Source organism: Bos indicus, chromosome 11, assembly GCF_029378745.1.
Source record: "Bos indicus isolate NIAB-ARS_2022 breed Sahiwal x Tharparkar chromosome 11, NIAB-ARS_B.indTharparkar_mat_pri_1.0, whole genome shotgun sequence".
Classification (NCBI taxonomy): Eukaryota; Metazoa; Chordata; class Mammalia; order Artiodactyla; family Bovidae; genus Bos; species Bos indicus.
In genome coordinates, this window is record NC_091770.1 from 28,799,190 (window position 1) to 28,819,692 (window position 20,503).

The 20,503-nt window shown below is 43.3% G+C and overlaps 1 protein-coding gene across 2 annotated transcripts in view; it reads left to right on the plus strand.

The window, feature by feature from the left end:
- Positions 1-3,488: 3,488 nt before the first annotated feature.
- The window catches only part of SOCS5 (suppressor of cytokine signaling 5), a 121,009-nt gene continuing 103,994 nt past the window's right edge, over positions 3,489-20,503 (plus strand). Inside the window, exon 1 of one of the 2 annotated variants that reach the window (XM_070798593.1) lies at positions 3,489-3,746. The gene's annotated coding sequence lies outside the window, so the exon portion shown is untranslated. The remainder of the gene's footprint in view (positions 3,747-20,503) is intronic. The other variant, XM_070798592.1, reaches the window with a different exon arrangement.

Consider the following 20,503-nt stretch of genomic DNA (forward strand, 5'->3'; position numbering starts at 1 on the left):
TACTTTTATTGTTTCATAATTCCTTAATCACCTTATGGGCCACATTTGGCCAGAAGTCATTCAGACATCTCTCAGGGTTATCTTACTGGCCTAAGCTAAAGCTCATGTTATTCTACACTGATGGATTAAACTGTTAAGTAATTCAATCTAGATGACTTTACAGTTTAATGCAAATGTCTTTAGTTTGTTCCAATTATTTACCCTAGGATTTTATTTTCCTGCTACATGCACTCAAGAGTAATAGTATGTGTGATCTGGAACGCTGGGGTCTCTTGCGAAATGCAGTCCTTTGATTTGTTTCCACATCACCGAGTTGGCCTTCAGGTGATGTCGTTGAGATTCCCCAAACAGGATATTAAGTTTTACCCAGCTGGAGAAACATCATCCTATTTCATGATTTAGTGGGCCAGAGATCCTCCTGCCTTCTCACACTATCCTTCATCTATAAAATAAGTGTTAACTTGCTTTCTTTGTGGATTATTTGCAACAAACCTCTATTTTCAAGACTCTCTCCTCAAACTCAGGTGAGCATACTCAGCTAAGATAGCCCATTTGGAACACATGAGCTTTGGCCAAGAGTTTAAGGTTAAAAATACATTGCTTACAAAAGTTCTCTGGTGTCTGTTCGTTTTGCCAACAAATTCTTCTCTTGAAATATAGGATCTTTTTAAAATTTTTATTTATTTGGCTGCCCTGGATCTTAGTTGCAGCACATGGGATCTTTAGATGTGGCATGTTAACTGTTAGTTGCAGCATGTGGGATCCTCTGTATTGGGAGCATCGAATCTTAGCCACTGGGCCACCAGGGAAGTCCCTGAGATATACGATCTTTTAAGTCAACTGCCATTCTGTCTCCAAGAGGCCAGGGGGAGAGTTTGTGGCTGTTGCATGGTGAAGGACCTGCCCCACTCTCACACCTACCCATTTCTCCCCTAGGCTCTTGATTTAGCACAAGTTGAAAAACAGGGAAATGGAACATTCTGGCTTAGGCTTGCAGTTAACAGGAGCCTTTTGAATGAGAAAAATATGTGTTCATAACCATCAAATTTGAAAGATATGGCTACTGGAAATTTGGGCTGTTTCGGAGCCTCCCAAGTTTGCCCTGCCCCCAAAGCCCTGGTGCTACTTCTCTGAAGTTCTACCTGTTCCTCCTCCTCCTACCCCAGAAGCCTTCTCTGACACCTCCAGGCTTGCCACAGTATTTCACTACAGCCTGCATTTTCCCATCATGATGTTGACATCACTCCTTCTCCTGTCCTTTCCATGGGTTCCACTCCCTCCCCAACTGAATTGTAAGGTCTTGAAATACAGTGACCATGCCTTTTCTGTTCAACAAGACTCTTAAATAAAGTCACCAAGACCAAAACGGTTGCTTGTTCTCCAGAACATAGTATAGGAATTCAGTGGTTATGAAAGAATGAACGAACTGAACAAACACACTTCAGATCTACCTAGGGCAGGAATATCAGAGTTAGTGGCAGTTGCCTTTCCAACAGCCCTAGGGGCAAGGAAGTTCCAGAGAGAGCCTGAGAGCAGAGCCACAAGTGTGCAGCAGTGTACCGCACCTCCCCTTTCCTCCCTTCCTTACCCTTCCTCTCCCAACATCCAGCCTGACTGGTTGGAGAGCCTTCATATTCCACAGAGGAGCTTTCAACCTTCACCTCATCCCTGGAAAAGATCCTTTTCTTATTCAGCATCATGTCTAAAAGTCATTTAGTCTTGAATGCAAACACTGCAGAAAACATGAAGAGCCTTAGAAAAACTGCACCACTACTGGGAGTCTTATTTTAATTATTCTCTAAAAATTCACTCTTTGTTCAGTGTCTGATTTCATCATTTGGGGCTGGTTTCCTCTCTTGCAGGCCCTGGACGCATGAAATCTGTATTAATTTATACATGTGGCAGGATAGTACAGCCTATCCCTTTCCCTGTGTTTAACTGCCTTCTTTCTTCCCCTCACTCAGGCAACTAGCCTAGTTTGTGCTTCTTACCCAGAGGAGAGATGTGATAGCTAGAAGTAGAGAAATTAGTGTCAGAGAAAACGGCTTTTGGTTTCAAAAGTTGCACTTAGGCTAAAGAAGAAGAAAACTTACACCATAGACAAAATATTTGGAGGAAAGGATAATTAGCATAGAAAAGAACTCTTTATCCCTGAGGGGCAGGAGATGAATTCCTGGGAAAATACCACGTTTCCAGGTCCTGTGCACTACTATACAGGGTCACCCTGGAAAGAAGGCACAATCCTAGATGGTTGTCTGGGAATATAGAAAATGTTTTTTACACCCTCAGGAGGGCCCCAGGAAGATTTCAAGACCTCAGAGAAGGACTAGGTGCGTGGTGGCTCCCTCATGAAGGGGCTTTAGGTAGGCTGGTAGAATTTTTCATGCCCCAGTGAGACATAAAGCTTTTCTCCTTGTGCCTGAGAGGATGCCAGAGAAATGGAGGGTGCTTCTGAACCTGAAGGGGTCATGCAACCAGGGTAATGGATGTCTCAGTAAATACCAGTGTATATGGTAGAACAACCTTGGGGAGCAGATTCAGCACTCCCTCCACTCCCCCTCCCCCACCACATACCTTGACACCTCATAAACCCCTCCTAGGAACTAGACACAATCAGGGGAAAGGGGAGGTTGAAATCTACAAATTCACTGAGATTAAGTTACTGACAATGCCAAGAAATGGAAGACTGGACTAAAATTTAGGTTCTATTTCTTACATAAATGTGTGGATTAAGACATGTATCCACTGCTCATACCTTATATTTAGGGGTGACATTTCCCACAGAGCAGCTGTGTTCAAGTAGCCATTAAAATGTCTTCTTAGGTTTTAAGTTTCTAGAAACCAAATGGTGAGTGTACTATCCAACATATGCCATGAAAGTAGAGCCAATAACTGGAGGGAAAGGTTCTCTCCTAATGGTAAAGTGTCCAAATTCCCTGACCCAATAACAAAGTCAAATGATCCAAGTATAAAGATTGTGTGTCAACATTGAAAAAAATGTTTTTGCTTAAACTCGAGCATGGTATTAACTCTACTTTTTTTTAGTATCCACCTGATTAAGAAAATACATAACAGAAAGCTAAGATATATTCAGCAACATTGTACGATAATTTCACTCATCATAAAAACATTTATGCATATTTGAGAAGGAATCCATATGGATGTGCACATTTTTCACTTAGTCTGCAGACAGAACATGCATGTGGGTTTGCAGATTCCCCTAGGTAACTCCACCACTCCCAGGGGTCTGAGGACCACAAGTGGGAACCTGCTGGGCCAAATCATTTGAAATTAGTCTTATTTGGCAACTGCAATATGTGTGATGGCGATGTCTTGCAGAAATACCTCTTTTAGTATTCCAGTCTGTGGACTCTGGCAGAATAATAGTTTGTTGCAAAACAGATCACTCTTTTTTGTTTGCAAAGTCTTCATACCAGCTGAATCACAGCTTGCTTTTCACTTCTCGTAACACCTTGCAACATCGCAAAATATTTGCTGGAGTTTGTGAAGGGCGGCTACAGAATTAGTAAACTGAAAGGAAGCCTGCCTTCACTCCCACCCCTGTCAGCACCTTCTGTTCTAGCAGACCGAAAGGCAGCTTGAGAACTCTGATTGCTTCTCCAGATAAGGACTACTCTTGGCACTGTCGCCTCGTGGAGAATGGAAGCAAAGGAAACATTAGGGAGTTGTGCCAGTTCATGATACCGTCACTTCACAGAATGAAATCAGTAAACGACTCCATGAAGGTAAATTGCTGTGGTAACCAACCTTCTCAACTTTTCTATCTGTAAGTGAAGACAGTATGGGCTATTTCTCTTTGGGAGTATATAATCTGGTTTTAATGAATGACCACCATGCTCTAACTCCTACTTAACTAGGCTTATACAATGCTAAGCCAGGGAGGGACCTTAGCAAGTGTCTAGTTTACATCCCAGGTTGATAGATGAGGAACTGACACTCAAAGAAGTGAAGATGTACAGCTAGCATATCTCAGACCTGATCCCTTGTTTCCTCATTAGTTTTCTAGTGCTCTTTTCCGTTTACCACGCTGCCTTCTGAATGGACTCACCCAACTTCCATGAGTGGATAAGAGAAATGGGACCACCGTTAGACATAAGGCCATCATCACTTCTTACTGAGAGGTCAAAGCAAATATTATGGATATGCTGGTGTCTTAACTTTCTCCAGAGTTATCACAGATTTCATATTCCAACAATTTTCATTTATCCAGCTGATATGAGTAGAGTTAATATCACGCTTGAATTTAAGCAAAAATATTTTTTTCAATGTTAAAATGTAGGCTTCACATTTAATTAGATCATTTGACTTGATATTATTAGGTCAGAGAAGTTGTACACTCTACTATTAGAAGAGAACATTTCCCCCAGTTATTGGCTCTACTTTCATGGCATATGTTGGGTCATCAAAGGTACTAGGGATAGTGTGGATAGGTAGGGTGTGGCCTGTAGAAAAGAATTAGAATGTACCAAGATTATGTTGAACAGGTATAGTAAGAATAAAATAAACTTCTTTTGTTATTTTCCATTTTTATTTATTTATTTTTGGCAACACTGGGTGTTCAATGCTGAGTGTAGGCTCCCTCTAATTACAGTGGGCGGTGGCTACTCTAGTTGAGGTGTATGGGCTTTTCACTGTGGTGGCTCCTCTTGGTGGAGCAGGGGCTCTAGGGCATGCAGGCTCAGTAGCTGTGAGGCGTGGTTTAGTTGCCCTGAGGCATATGGAATCTTACTGGACCAGGGATCCAACCGAGTCCCCTGCGTTAGTAGGCGAATTCTTATCCTCTGTACCATCAGGGAAGTCATACACTTTAGTGATTCAGAAAACATCCTTTAGGAATATGCAAAGCCTTATTTCTTCAACCACAGTTTCCATTGTATAAATACATGTGAAGGTGCTTTGAATTAAAGATTTCCTTTCAGTTAGTGAATCACAAGGCCACAGACAATGTGGCTATTAGGAATCTTCATAGGTTGTCATAGACAGAAATGGCAGAAATTTGAAGTACTTCATACCATTATTTTAAAAGCAAACCAAATGCACTGTGGTGACCTGAATGGGAAGGAAGTCCAAAAGGGAGAGGATACATGTATGTGTATGACTGACTCATTTTGGTATATAGTAGAAACTAACACATTGTAAAGCAACTATACGCCAATAAAAATTAATTTTAAAAGAAGCAAATAAAAATCTAAAGTTAAACTGAACAGTAAAATTGAGGAGCATTTTAGATAGAGTACTATTTCATTTTAAAGGGACATGTGAATACTGATACTTAGTCCCCAAAAGTCTGAAACCATCTGGAGATCCTGTTAAAATGCAGATTCTGGTTCAGCAGGTCCGAGATGAGACCCACAGTTCTACGCTTCTAACAAGCTCTCAGTGGTGTCAAAGCAGCTGGTCCTTAGTCCACACCTCTAGAAGAAAGGGATGAGTTTACTTGGTGCCCATATCTTTAAATGTGTTTTCTATGGAGGTTGACCCTGACTTTTTCAGATCTACGACTACCCTCAGTCATAGGAATCTTTCTGCCTCTGAATTCCTAGTACACTTATTATATGTATCATCCACAAGCTCTTAGGTACTAGAGTGTATTATGCCCTATATAGGTATGTCTTGTGTCGCCTACTAGATTATAAGCCTATCTGTGTTTGCTCAGCCCTGTGTATACAACATAGATGCTGAGTGAAGAACTACTGATGACTGGTTGGTACATTGAAGATCGTTCGCCACTTCCTCAGAATGCTACAGCTAGCTCATGAATGAACTCAGGACTTAAATCAAATGTCTGGTCTAAGAGACGCTGAGTCTATTCTGCCTCTCATTTCCCCTCTCTAAGTTGGTGTTTTAGAAACCAGTGGTTGTGTGGAGGATTCTGCTTGGGTATGTGATAAAACAACAACAAGCTGTGAGGGGAAAAAAGGTCCGGTAAGAGTGAGGAGACTGTGGCAGCAGGAAGCACGCGCACTGGCTGCATTAGACTACCAAAGTAAAAAAACCCTGGAAAGAGCACAGGCTTGGAGGCCGACAATCCAGTGTTCAAAGCCCCATTTCTCCCACAAGTTGTGTCGGATAGTTTTCATGCAGAGTAGTAGCTCCATCTAGTGGCTTACTGCTGCCTAAGTTCCCTCACAAAATTATGTCTTCTAGTACAGTTGATGGTCATTTGATTCATCCTTTCATTTAATTCAACAGCATTTACTGAATGCTTACTGTATGCCGAGCATTTGTCTTCTAAATCTAAAACAGTGAACAAGAGAGACATGGTCCCTGCCTTAAGGGAGTTTGTGGTCAGATGGGAAAGACAGAAATTGAATAATTTGTCAAGTACATTTTTGTTTTTATTTTTGTCTTTTAAATTTTTACCATTTTAATTGAAGTATAGTTGATGTATAATCTTATATAAGTTACAAGTGTACACTATAGTGATACATAATTTTTAAAGGCTGACTTCCATTTGTAGTTATTACAAAATATTGGCTATATTCCCCAGGTTGTGTAATATATTCTTGTAGGTTATTTTATACAGGACAGTTTGTACCTCTTAATCCCCTTCCCTCTTGCCTCTCACTACTGGTAACCACTAGTTTGTTTTTTATATCTGTGAGTCTGCTTCTTTTTGTTATAGTCACTAGTTGTATTTTTAAGATTTAGTAAATTTGAATTCAAATTACAAAAAGTCGTATGAAGAAGTATAGCATCCTTCTTATAAGAAGTATGAATCTGTAATAAGGCTTCCTTAGGGAAGTGACGTTGAAGGTAAGAAGAGAAGAAGTTGGCCAAGACACAACATCAGGCATGAATCAGACACCCAGCAGCGTCTCTCCGGAGACCTCAGCTCCCGTTTCAGATCAGGACCAGTCCATTGGGAGCTCCAACCTTGAGCTATGGCCTCTTTCATCAGTCATTTATCATCTATCAGTCCACCCTGCACAAATCACTTTATATACATCATCACTGATCTTATATTATCCTTTTATGACAAAATTCACTCGCACAAAGGTCTGAAATGACACACCAGAGACAGGATTCACACCCTGATCTCTCTGCCCCCAAAGTCCATAGTCTTTCTTCTACTCATGGGGTCTCCCTAAAGCCAAGGCCAGATCTCTTCATTCTGCTGCTTGCCTTCCCCTAAAAGGAAATCATTATGAGAAGTGTTTAGGAAGAGTGAAAATGTGAAAGGAAAACAAAATAATAGCTTGGTGGGTCACATGTGAAGAGCCTCTTACCAAGGGACCCGAGTCACTCTTTGCCTCACCTTGTCTGCCATGGTCTATGAGCTTGCCCTGCACTGGACCCCAGGTTTCAATAACTGCCCCAGCCTAACTTTCATGGCCTAACTTTCAGACTCTCCCAGTCTGGCCCATTTCTAGGGTGACCAAATCAAAATAGTTTGCTAAGAAATGTCCCAGTTGTAATGCTGAAAGTCCTGTGTTAGAAAAAAACTTCTTAATCCTGGGCAAACCAGAATGGTTGGTCACCCTACACACCACACAAGCCTGCAGCCATTTTTTGACCCATTGAAGTTTTGCTCTTGGTGTTAAATCACAAGATCATAGGAACATTGTTGGGGAGACTTTCTTTCCTAATGGAGGAGATTGCTCCAGTTTACTTTTTTTAAAACACACCGATCAACCATAACTAGCCAAGCCAGCAGAGCAGTGCATAGCCCATAAGAATACATGAACTGTCCCAATGGAATTCTCAGGAAGAGAAGCTCATGTGTCACCCTGTTCTGATCACTTCTGTAGCTCAGTCTGCCCATCTTTGTAAAGTGGAAATCAAAAGCCATGAGAAATTTTCCAGAAGAAATAAAATGGGCCATGATCAACAAGGAAATGGATCATGGTTAGGGATATGTGCTCTGAAATCAAACCACCTGGCTTCTGCCCTGCTCTGCCAGAAGGTCATTTGTTATTTCACCAATACTTATGGGCCAGGCACTCTTCTGAGCACTTAAACATTCAGCTCCTTTAAACCTCATAGAAGTCTTAGCAGGTTGGTACTGTTATTCATCCCATTTTACAGAGACTGAGGTGAAGCACAGAGAGGTTATTTAACTTGCTCAACTCACACAGGAGCAAGAATCTTGGGCTGGTTTGTTGACATCTCTGTTCCCCTACTTCCCCCAGAAAAGTGGAGATAGTAAATTATGATGCCTACTTCACTGGGTTGTTATGCAGATTAGCTGAGATAGTCTGTAAAGCCCTTAGCAAAGGGTCTAGACCATAGTAGGCTCCCCATATTGAATCACAAAGTATGTACTACTTAATTGGAGTGACAAAACACATATGCTGTAATCATCAAAAATATAACTGGCAGTTTAGGATAATGGCTAAATGAGTGAAGCAGAAGTCTGGGGTGAGGCAGGATACGTAAAAAGCCCTGAGTTTAGGAAAAGGAGGGCACAGTTAAAGACCTTATTTACATGAAAGACAACTCTCCCATCTCTTTGGGGAGAAATAGCAAAGAAGACGTCTAAGGATTGATTATTGGCCTCAAAGCCCTAGACTTTCCTTTCCCAAAAGAGGAACAGTAAACACGTCCTCAGTTTTGGGAAGAAGTTCTGGAAAGCCCCAGATAGGTGAGCTGAGGTACCTGGAGAAGCCCCCTGGAGGGCCTGAGCTGGACTGGCCAGGGAGGCCTGAACATGCTGCCTTTTTGGGCCTCTGGGGCAGGGCTCCAGCCCACAGTCCAGATTTCTACCATGACTTGCTTGCCAGTGTGAAGCCACAGTTGTCTTGGCATTATCTCTCTGGCTTCATCAATTTAGACTCTCATCTTTGGCTCAGAGAACTCAGTCCTCTCTTCTTCACCTGTGCTATTTTTTATTTGCTCCCCTGATTCCAGGGAAGACACAGGACTATCTGTCCCAAGCAGCGGGGAACTTGAAGGCAGAGGGGACTGGCAGGGTGAGAGGAATAATTCTTACCAGAGATGCAGCAAGGTTACTCACAAATAGCTGTAGACTCCTAGAAACTCACTCAGGTCCTTCATCAGAGACAGCATTAAATTTCATTTCGGCATCCTAGTAAGAGTTGTAATTAGCAGCATGGAGAGAACAAGAATCTTCTCCTCTGGGCTAAGTGACCAGAGCAGTAAGCCTTGAATGGACATTGCTTATCCAGTCAACCTATGGTCCCTTTCTTCTTCTTCTCCCACCTCTTACAATGTAGGTGAAGCTGTGCTCTCAGGTTCAGGGACTTCTTCCTGGTCGCACTGCTTTGCCTGCAAATGGATTCTTCTATCTCTCCAAAGCCCTTTTGGAAAGATGACTACATTGGATGGGACCAGGTTTGCATTTCCATTTCTCGGCTGGATGTTGCTCTCTTCAAATCTTTGCCATTCAGGACTGGAGATTCCATTTCTCCCCTTGTGTGGATTCTACACCCTGCCCGGAGCCAACGCCTCTGGACCCCTTGTCTGTGCGGAGGATTCAGATGATGGTTGGTGCCTGACACATCAACCTTGGTTTCTGGGCTCTTGAACTGTGGGTAGGAAGTTGCAGAAGGGAGCCACCACATGGCAGAGTGGGTGGGGTACAACAATGGGGAGATTCCCTCACAATGACTTTTGGGGGAGGAAAGGAGCACCTGGGAACCCAGGTGGTCAAAGGCAATTGAATTGTACAAATTAATGTTGCCCAGGGAAATACAGCTAAGGTCATCATGTGCCTCTAGATTTCCTCTAATGAAGCTTTCAAGAAGAGACCGGAATTAAGCTTCAGTTGAGCTTGAAGGATGGACCACCTGATGGTGGGATGGGATGGGATAGACCACCCATATCGTGCATTCAGGTCTGCATTTCAGCTCAAGGTGTTGTAGGAAAGTGGAGCTGGAGAGGATGGTCGTGTCCCAGGTCTTGGGTGAGTACCTGGGATGGGCTGCCAAGTGAGGGTCCTCGGCTTTGTGCAGGAAGGAACTCAAGAGTGAGCCACAGTAAAGTGAAAGCAGATTTATCCTGCAAGGTACACACTCCATTGACAGAGTGTGGACCAGCTCAGAAGGCAAGAGGCAGCCCCAGGGCATGGGGTCCTCTGGGAAAGTGAGAGCAGCTGTGGGGGTGGTTAGTTTTTATGGGCCAGGTAATTTTATAGGCTAACCAGTGGGAGGAATATTCTAACTATCTTGGAGAAGGGGTGGGGATTTCCAGGAATTGGGGCACGACCCACTTTTGGCCTTTTACGGTTGGCCTCAGAACTGTTCTGGAGCTTGTGGGTGTGTTATTTAGCATAGGCTAATATATTGTCAGATCAGATCAGTTCAGTTCAGTCGCTCAGTCATGTCCAACTCTTTGCGAATCCATGAATTGCAGCACGCCAGGCCTCCCTGTCCATCACCAACTCCCGGAGTTCACTCAGACTCACATCCATCGAGTCAGTGATGCCATCCAGCCATCTCATCCTCTGTCGTCCTCTTCTCCTCTTGCCCCCAGTCCCTCCCAGCATCAGAGTCTTTTCCAATGAGTCAACTCTTCGCATGAGGTGGCCAAAGTACTGGAGTTTCAGCTTTAGCATCATTCCTTCCAAAGAACACCCAGGGCTGATCTCCTTCAGAATGGACTGGTTGGATCTCCTTGCAGTCCAAGGGACTCTCAAGAGTCTTCTCCAACACCACAGTTCAAAAGCATCAATTCTTCAGTGCTCAGCCTTCTTCACAGTCCAACTCTCACATCCATACATGACCACAGGAAAAACCATAGCCTTGACTAGACGGACCTTTGTTGGCAAAGTAATGTCTCTGCTTTTGAATATGCTATCTAGGTTGGTCATAACTTTCCTTCCAAGGAGTAAGCATCTTTTCATTTCATGGCTGCAGTCACCATCTGCAGTGATTTTGGAGCCCAGAAAAATAAAGTCTGACACTGTTTCCCCATCTATTTCCCATGAAGTGATGGGACCGGATGCCATGATCTTCGTTTTCTGAATGTTGAGCTTTAAGCCAACTTTTTCACTCTCCACTTTCACTTTCATCAAGAGGCTTTTGAGTTCCTCTTCACTTTCTGCCATAAGGGTGGTGTCATCTGCATATCTGAGGTGATTGATATTTCTCCCGGCAATCTTGATTCCAGCTTGTGTTTCTTCCAGTCCGGCGTTTCTCATGATGTACTCTGCATAAAAGTTAAATAAACAGGATGACAATATACAGCCTTGACGTACTCCTTTTCCTATTTGGAACCAGCCTGTTGTTCCATGTCCAGTTCTAACTGTTGCTTCCTGACCTGCATACAAATTTCTCAAGAGGCAGGTCAGGTGTTCTGGTATTCCCATCTCTTTCAGGATTTCCCACAGTTTATTGTGATCCACACAGTTAAAGGCTTTGGCATAGTCAATAAAGTAGAAATAGATGTTTTTCATCTATTGAGTGTATAATGAGGCTCAAGGTCTACTAAGTTGAGCCTTCCTCCATCTTGGATCTAATCAGTTCTAACTGGTTTTTGTCATATCCTCTCAGATTTGAGGTGAGCCTGTCTATGAAATAAGGTGTGCTCGTGTTTTTGTTTATTGTGATTTCAAAGAGCAGGGAGGAGAAAATGAAGATGAGAGAAGGCACGAGGAACTAGCATTTGTAGAGCCCTTTGAGTGCTTGAGATAGAGGCCTCACATGCATTAACTTTCTCTTCCTCACACTGATCTTGGGAGGTGTTGTTTACTGCCCTTTACAGAGGAGGAAACAGAAGGTACATTGTAGCACAAGTATCACAGCTAGTAAACAGAGAAGCCAGTTGCTACTTTGTTCTTTATTTAGTGTAAAAATTAATGAAAAAATTCTGAACAATTCAGTCCTAAAAAATAAAAAAAGACTTCATGAAGCATGCCATCCAATCCAATGAGCTGTGTGACCTGGGACAAGTCAGTGAACCTCTCTGGGCTATAGTTTGAATATCTATATCAAGAAGCTATTCTGGAATGATCTACCATCTAAAAGCTTCTGACCCAGTCTCTAATCACTCTTGTTCTCAAAGAAGGACTTCCTCTTGCCCAGCCCGAATCTCTCAATAACCTAAATTGTACTGATAGGAAATCTGTACTAACAGATTAGTACTCATCAGGAGTACATCAGGAATTCACATCCTCCTCGGCTGGACAGCACTTGCAGAGCTGTGCTATAACTCTCCTAAATCAGGCCCTTGAATAGGCAGGAGAATGAAAACACAAAGTGAGTGCTGAGGGGGTTCTGCATCACCTGCGTTTCTACCTCACCGCTCCCCCACAGCCACTGTAGCCAGCGAGGCTTCACCTTGCCACTGCTCCCTCTGCAGCTCAGGTGCTCCCCCACAGCTGGCCACTTGCACCAAGGGAAGAGCCGGTGGCCACCATGCTTTATCCCAGGGCAGGCCTAGCCAACACAAACAGGTTGGACTTGCATGCCCTCCCCTGTCCCCTGGGAGAGCACTGCCCAGGTAGGTACCATAAGATAATATTTATGAGAAAAAGTATCATCTACAGCGGCACATGCACCTTGAAATTCTAGGAGCTCTGAACTGCAAAGGCACTCCCTGGTTCCCTGTGCAATCTGTACTCACTTGGTCTCGTTGGGAAAGGGAGCACACACCCACACACATATATGCACATACATAGACACACACACACATATGTATTTACATGCATGTATGCATACCAGCTGTCCCTGGAGTTTGCTAAGCCTCTCGCATGAAGCATCAACAGCCCTAGGAAATTGTACTTATGAACTCTAATTCCACTGGAGCTTGCCAGCATTCCAGGGCCAAGTCAAGGCTTTTAAATAGCTGTGGACTAGATTCTAACCTTGGAGCACAGACTGGACAAAAAAGGGCCTAAAAATGCCAGGGAAGCCAAAGTCTACCTTCCTCACCATCCATGTCCCTTTCTCCTACCCAGCCTCCTGTATTCACCCTGCAATACATACACCAAAAAATCAGTAAATCCCAAAATGAGCAGTTGGCTGTGAGAGACAGATGCCAGTTGAAGCTTTGTGTGTGAGGGTGTGTGTAGCTGTGCCCAGCGCTTGATCCAGGGATGGCCACCAGAGGCAGTGTCATAATTTAAGTCAAGTTGTCTTTGGCACCTGCCTGCGGCTCACAGATTAGCCTCTTTGTTCCCATCCCAGCCCTCCTCAGGCACCCATCCAAGCTGCTCTGTGCACTTCAACTAAATTTATAGGACACTGCTCCACTCGGCACTGTGCTGAGGAGTACAAAGTCATTCTGGTATCAGGTCTGTTGCAAGCTCTGCGTCCTTGGGCTTCTCAAGTGACTGCTTTTGCTCCACCATAGAGATGCTGGCATGATGCAAGAAAGATGATGAGGAACTCAGGCTCAGAGGAAAAGCCTAGGCTTCTCACCAAAAGACTGGCAAATAACCCCCTACCTATATGTTTTAAGTTAAAATAAGGCTCCCCAGGTGGCGCTAGTGGTAAAGAACCTGCCTGGGAATTGCAGGAGCCATAACAGATGCTGGTTCGATCCCCGGGTCGGGAAGATACCCTGAAGAAGGCAAGGACAACCCGCTCCAGTGTTCTTGCCTGGAGAATTCCATAGACACAGGAGCCTGGTGGGCTGCAGTCCATGGGGTCACAAAGAGTTGGACACAATTTAGCAACTAACACTTTGTTTCTTTCAAGATGCTTAAGGCTTGTGTGTTTCATTGTCTTATCTGCTCTAACCAATGTTTTCAAGTAACTGATTAACAATAGTCCCAATTGCATTTGATGACAGATCAGATCAGTCGCTCATTCGTGTCCAACTCTTTGCAACCCCATGAATCGCAGCACGCCAGCCTCCCTATCCATCACCAACTCCTGGAGTTCACTCAGACTCACGTCCATCGAGTCAGTGATGCCATCCAGCCATCTCATCCTCTGTCGTCCCCTTCTCCTCCTGCCCCCAATCCCTCCCAGCATCAGAGTCTTTTCCAATGAGTCAACTCTTCGCATGAGGTGGCCAAAGTACTGGAGTTTCAGCTTTAGTATCATTCCTTCCAAAGAAATCCCAGGGCTGATCTCCTTCAGAATGGACTGGTTGGATCTCCTTGCAGTCCAAGGGACTCTCGAGAGTCTTCTCCAACACCACAGTTCAAAAGCATCAATTCTTCGGCACTCAGCCTTCTTCACAGTCCAACTCTCACATACATACATGACCACAGAAAAAACCATAGCCTTGACTAGACAGACCTTTGTTGGCAAAGTAATGTCTCTGCTTTTGAATATGCTATCTAGGTTGGTCATAACTTTCCTTCCAAGGAGTAAGCATCTTTTAATTTCATGGCTGCAGTCACCATCTGCAGTGATTTTGGAGCCCCAAAAAAATAAAGTCTGACACTGTTTCCACTGTTTCCCCATCTATTTCCCATGAAGTGGTGGGACCAGATGCCATGATCTTCGTTTTCTGAATGTTGAGCTTTAAGCCAACTTTTTCACTCTCCACTTTCACTTTCATCAAGAGGCTTTTGAGTTCCTCTTCACTTTCTGCCATAAGGGTGGTGTCATCTGCATATCTGAGGTGATTGATATTTCTCCCGGCAATCTTGATTCCAGCTTGTGTTTCTTCCAGTCCGGCGTTTCTCATGATGTACTCTGCATAAAAGTTAAATAAGCAGGGTGACAATATTCAGCTTTGACATACTCCTTTTCCTATTTGGAACCAGTCTGTTGTTCCATGTCCAGTTCTAACTGTTGCTTCCTGACCTGCATGCAAATTTCTCAAGAGGCAAATCAGGTGTTCTGGTATTCCCATCTCTTTCAGAATTTTCCACAGTTTATTGTGATCCACACAGTCAAAGGCTTTGACATAGTCAATAAAGCAGAAATAGATGTTTTTCTGGAACTCTCTTGCTTTTTCCATGATCCAGCGGATGTTGGTAATTTGATCTCTGGTTCCTCTGCCTTTTCTAAAACCAGCTTGAACATCAGGAAGTTCACGGTTGACATATTGCTGGAGCCTGGCTTGGAGAATTTTGAGCATTACTTTACTAGCGTGTGAGATGAGTGCAATTATGCGGTAGTTTGAGCATTCTTTGCCATTGCCTTTCTTTGGGATTGGAATGAAAACTGACCTTTTCCAGTCCTGTGGCCACTGCTGAGTTTTCCAAATTTGCTGGCATATTGAGTGCAGCACTTTCACAGCATCATCTTTCAGGATTTGGAATAGTTCAACTGGAATTCCATCACCTCCACTAGCTTTGTTGGTAGTGATGCTTTCTAAGGCCCACTTGACTTCACATTCCAGGATGTCTGGCTCTAGGTCAGTGATCACACCATCGTGATTATCTGGGTCGTGAAGATATTTTTTGTACAGTTCTTCTGTGTATTCTTGTTATCTCTTCTTAATATCTTCTGCTTCTGTTAGGTCCATACCATTTCTGTCCTTCATCGAGCTCATCTTTGCATGAAATGTTCCTTTGGTATCTCTGATTTTCTTGAAGAGATCCCTAGTCTTTCCCATTCTGTTGTTTTCCTCTATTTCTTTGCATTGATCACTGAAGAAGGCTTTCTTATCTCTCCTTGCTATTCTTTGGAACTCTGCATTCAGATGCTTATATCTTTCCTTTTCTCATTTGCTTTTCGCTTCTCTTCTTTTCACAGCTATTTGTAAGGCCTCCCCAGACAGCCATTTTGCTTTTTTGCATTTGATGACAACATCTACAATAATATCCTAATTCCTTTTTTTTTTAAATTACCATCTACAGTTTGTAAGCGCTTCAGCAATACATGAACCATGAACTTGCAGATGTTCAAGCTAGTTTTAGAAAAGGCATAGGAACCAGAGATCAAATTGCCAACATCCGCTGGATCATCGAAAAAGCAAGAGAGTTCCAGAAAAACATCTATTTCTGCTTTATTGACTATGCCAAAGCCTTTGACTGCGTGGATCACAATAAACTGTGGAAAATTCTGCAAGAGATGGGAATACCAGGCCACCTGACCTGCCTCTTGAGAAACCTATATGCAGGTCAGGAAGCAACAGTTAGAACTGGACATGGAACAACAGACTGGTTCCAAATAGGAAAAGGAGTACGTCAAGGCTGTATATTGTCACCCTGCGTATTTAACTTCTATGCAGACTACATCATGAGAAACACTGGGCTGGAGGAAGCATAAGCTGGAATCAAGATTGCCAGGAGAAATATCAATAACCTCAGATATGCAGATGATACCACCCTTATGGCAGAAAGCGAAGAGGAACTCAAAAGCCTCTTGATGAAAGTGAAAGTGGAGAGTGAAAAAGTTGGCTTAAAGCTCAACATTCAGAAAATGAAGGTCATGGCATCTGGTTCCATCACTTCATGGGAAATAGATGGGGAAACAGTGGAAACAGTGTCAGACTTTATTTTTGGGGGGCTCCAAAATCACTGCAGATGGTGACTGCAGCCATGAATTTAAAAGACACTTACTCCTTGGAAGGAAAGTTATGACCAACCTAGATAGCATATTCAAAAGCAGAGACATTACTTTGCCAACAAAGTTTCATCTAGTCAAGGCTATGGTTTTTCCAGTGGTCACGTATGGTTGTGAGAGTTGGACTGTGAAGAAAGCTGAGTGCCAAAGAATTGGTGCTTTTGCACTGTGGTGTTGGATAAGACTCTTGAGAGTCCCTTGGACTGCAAGGAGATCCAACCAGTCCATTCTAAAGGAGATCAGCCCTGGGTGTTCTTTGGAAGGAATGTTGCTAAAGTGAAACTCCAGTACTTTGGCCACCTCATGCAAAGAGTTGACTCATTGGAAAAGACTCTGATGCTGGGAGGGATTGGGGGCAGGAGGAGAAGGGGACGACAGAGGATGAGATGGCTGGATGGCATCACTGACTCGAAGGACATGAGTCTGGGTGAACTCCGGGAGTTGGTGATGGACAGGGAGGCCTGGCGTGCTGCGATTCGTGGGGTCACAGAGAGTTGGACATGACTGAGTGACTGAACTGAACTGAAGGAGGCACTGTGCTGGAGGGGTAAGGGAGGAGTTACTGGTACGGATGGGGCTTGGGGTGGGACTAGAGCCAGGCTGATGGACAGGAGAAAGGATCAGGCTGGGGAAGGACCCAGCATGATCCAGGTCTGGATGCAAGGCCACACTTGGGGGTCAGGGAGGAGGTGGGGTTGCTGGGACACAGGAACTTGTAAGAGAATAAACAATAGGACATAGAATTGGATGGATAGAATAGGGAAGAAGAAAAACTATTTATTATGTACCAATTAGTGTATCACATGATTTTACGTACTAATTTCATTTAATCTGAACATCCCTGGGAAAAGGTGGGGCTGGGGACAGTGGTTCCTCGGCCTTTAACAGGGTTCATCAAGGAAACTAACCTATTTGCTTAATCTCAAACAGCTAGTTAGCAGTAAAACCTAGATTCTAGTCCTCCATTTCCATCTCCAGATCCAATGGCTATTTCTTTTCATTTTACTGCACCTACCAAGTTTCTATCATGTTAACTTTCTAAAACTAGAATATGAAATGGATTGTATGTGCAAATAAATAGAAATAATATAACATGTATTGTTTAAGAAAATTAAGTCCTTATGAACCCACCCCTCAACTTAAGGAATAATATATTACCAATATGATTGAAGTGCCATACTCCCCTCTGTTCCCAGCCCTGGAGGTAACCACAATCCTGACATGTGTTCCAGCGATTCCTTTGTGCCTTATAATTTTACCACATGTGGTTGCTGTGGCATTGCCCCTTGCCCCTCCAGATCCGTTCTCCAGTCTTCTTCATCATTCCTAGTGTCCCCTGAAGCTGCCCTGTATTGACTGCCCTGGGAGGCTCCCTTGATCCCTGGCTTCCTGATCGGTTTGGCTAAAGTGAAGTGCTGGCAGGAGATCAGAGGATGAGCAGAATGAGGCCAGGGTGTTAGCCCCCCTGCCCCTCCCTGCTGGGTCACCCACTGTAATAAATCAGTTGCATTCCTCTACCAAAGGTAGGCAGCCTTCCATGCAGCTATTCCCTCCCTGTCCTTCCCCTGCCCCCACCAGCTCCTTCAGACTTAGGGATGGGAAAGCTTCTGGACTGTTTTGCTAGCCCCAGGGCACTATACCATTCTTTGTGGTTAGCCAAACCTAGTGTTTCTCAAATTTTTTTTCCCATTTTCACCACCCACCTCAACCACCAAGTAGCCTTTTCAGATTTTTTTCCTAATCTTCTTCCCCACCATGAAATTTTAATACCACAGACATACTATGTATCTGTTTATGTACTATACACTTCTCTGCTGTACACATGAAAAGAATAATACTTCTTTGCCCTCTTGGGGATAATATGGCCCCTCATTGAGAATGTATACCTCAAACCAACTCATGTTTTTTGTAAAGAGTCCCTTTAAAAAGTTTCCCCGGCCACCCACCTGGTGGATGCCGTTTCTTTCTTGCCAGAGCACTGACTGATACGAGAGAACATACCTGTGTCCCTAAACAATACATGTTTAGTTTTTCTGGGTTTTGTCTTTACGTAAATGAAAGGACACAGTGTATTTTTCTTGGTCTTGCTTTTCTTAATGTAGTTCATGAGAGCCATCCATAATGAGGCGTGTAGCTGTTGTTGATTTGCTATATAATACCGCATTGAAAGGAACACATCAAAATTGACCTGTTCACTTAGGGTTGATGGATATTTGGGTTGGTTATTCTGAACATGTGGCACAAAACATTCTTGTACATGTGTCTGGGTTTAGAACACAGATATCCATGAATGTGGATATGGATATAGGTATAGGCATAGATATAAACATAGATACAGAATGTCTTCGGTACATACCTGCATGTACAATTACTGGATGGTAGGGTATGCCTGTCTTGACCCTAAGCAGGAAATACCAAATTATTTTCCTGTACCTGTACCAGTATATATTCACACTAATAAGGAGTTTTGCTTGCTCCACCTTCTTTCCAGCATTTGTTGTTGTTAGACTTTTGCCTGGAGGATCCCAGGGATGGAAGAGCCTGGTGGGCTGCTGTCTATGGGGTCACACAGAGTCGGGCACGACTGAAGTGACTTAGCAGCAGCAGTAGCAGCAGACTTTAAAATTTTTGCTCATTGTTGGGTATGAAATGGGTATCTCATTGTACCATCTTTTTACTTGTTCATTAGCCATTTGTCTTTCCTCTTCTGTGAATGCCTGCTTATGACTTTTGTCCGTTTTTCTATTGGGGTGTTTCTCTTTCTTCTTGATTCATTGGTATCCTCCTTATATTGCAGGAAGTAATCCTTTACCAGTTATATATGTTGCAAATACTTTCCCAGACTGTGACTTATCTTTTTGCTCTCTTTAAGGTGAATTCTGATTCTAGAAATTAAAAAATGGAATGTAGAAAAATGTACTATTCATTTCCTTAATGGTTTATGCCTTTTGTGACTTATTTGAGATACTCTTTCCAATACTGAGTTTCTAAACTTATTTTGTAGTTCTTTTTTAAGATCTTTTAAATTGTGCCTTTTACATTTAAAATTTTATGCTATCAGAAATTCATTTTTGTACATAGTAAGGATCAAGTTTCTTTTTTTCCTTATGATAAAGGAAACTAATTTTCCAGTCTCACTTACTGAATAGACCCTCATCTCCCTTTCCTATCTTTAGTGCTTTCTCAGTCATGTATTTATATGTGTGTGGGTCTGTTTCTGGGTTTGTTCTTCTATTCCATTAGTCTAGTAATATATCCCCAAACCAATAACAGTTTTAATTTCTATAAGCTTAATAATAAGTCTTGATATCTGGTAGAGTGAGTCTCTTTACTTTTTTAGAAGTATCTTATCTACTCTTTGCTCTTGGCTCTTCCCTGTAAAAAGTTTTCAATGGTTTGTCAAGTTCCTGAAAGGACTTGTCATGGGCAGAAGCAGGAGTCGGGTGGGCATCCACATGCACACCAGTGAGGACCAGTTGAGGCAGAGTAGGTGATGAAAGGTGGTACCAACCACCACAGCATATCTGAAATCCAGAAACCGAGGCCTCTGGAGCCAGAATACCACCTAGCATGGGAAAGCTCAGCCAATGTCAAAGAGTGATATGAGGCTATCTCTGCTTATTTTTATTAACCCAGTGGCCCAGGGATATCATAAAGGTACTAAACCCCCATGTTTGGGGAGGTTTCTTGAAGAACCGTGGCACAGGTGTTCCAGGTGGCACAGTGGTGAAGAATCCGCCTGCCAGTGCAGGAGACACAGGTTCAATCCCTGGGTCAGGAGATCCTCTGGAAGAGGGCATGGCAACCCACTCCAGTATTCTTGCCAGGAGAACTCCATGGACAGAGGAGCCTGACGGGCTACAGTCCATAGAGTTGCACAGAGGTGGACATGACTGAAGTGACTTTGCAAGCATGCACACACTGAAGAATAGGAATTACTTATTCTGAAAAAAGAGGAAAATTAGGAGTGACTTAATTGTTGAATACTGTTCTAGGCTAAGGAGACAAATGAAAATTGGAAAAGAAGCCAGAGTTGGGGATTCAGCCTCGTAGGCATCAATTAATATCACAAGAGACAAACCTAGCTGAACCCATAGCACCAGTCTGTT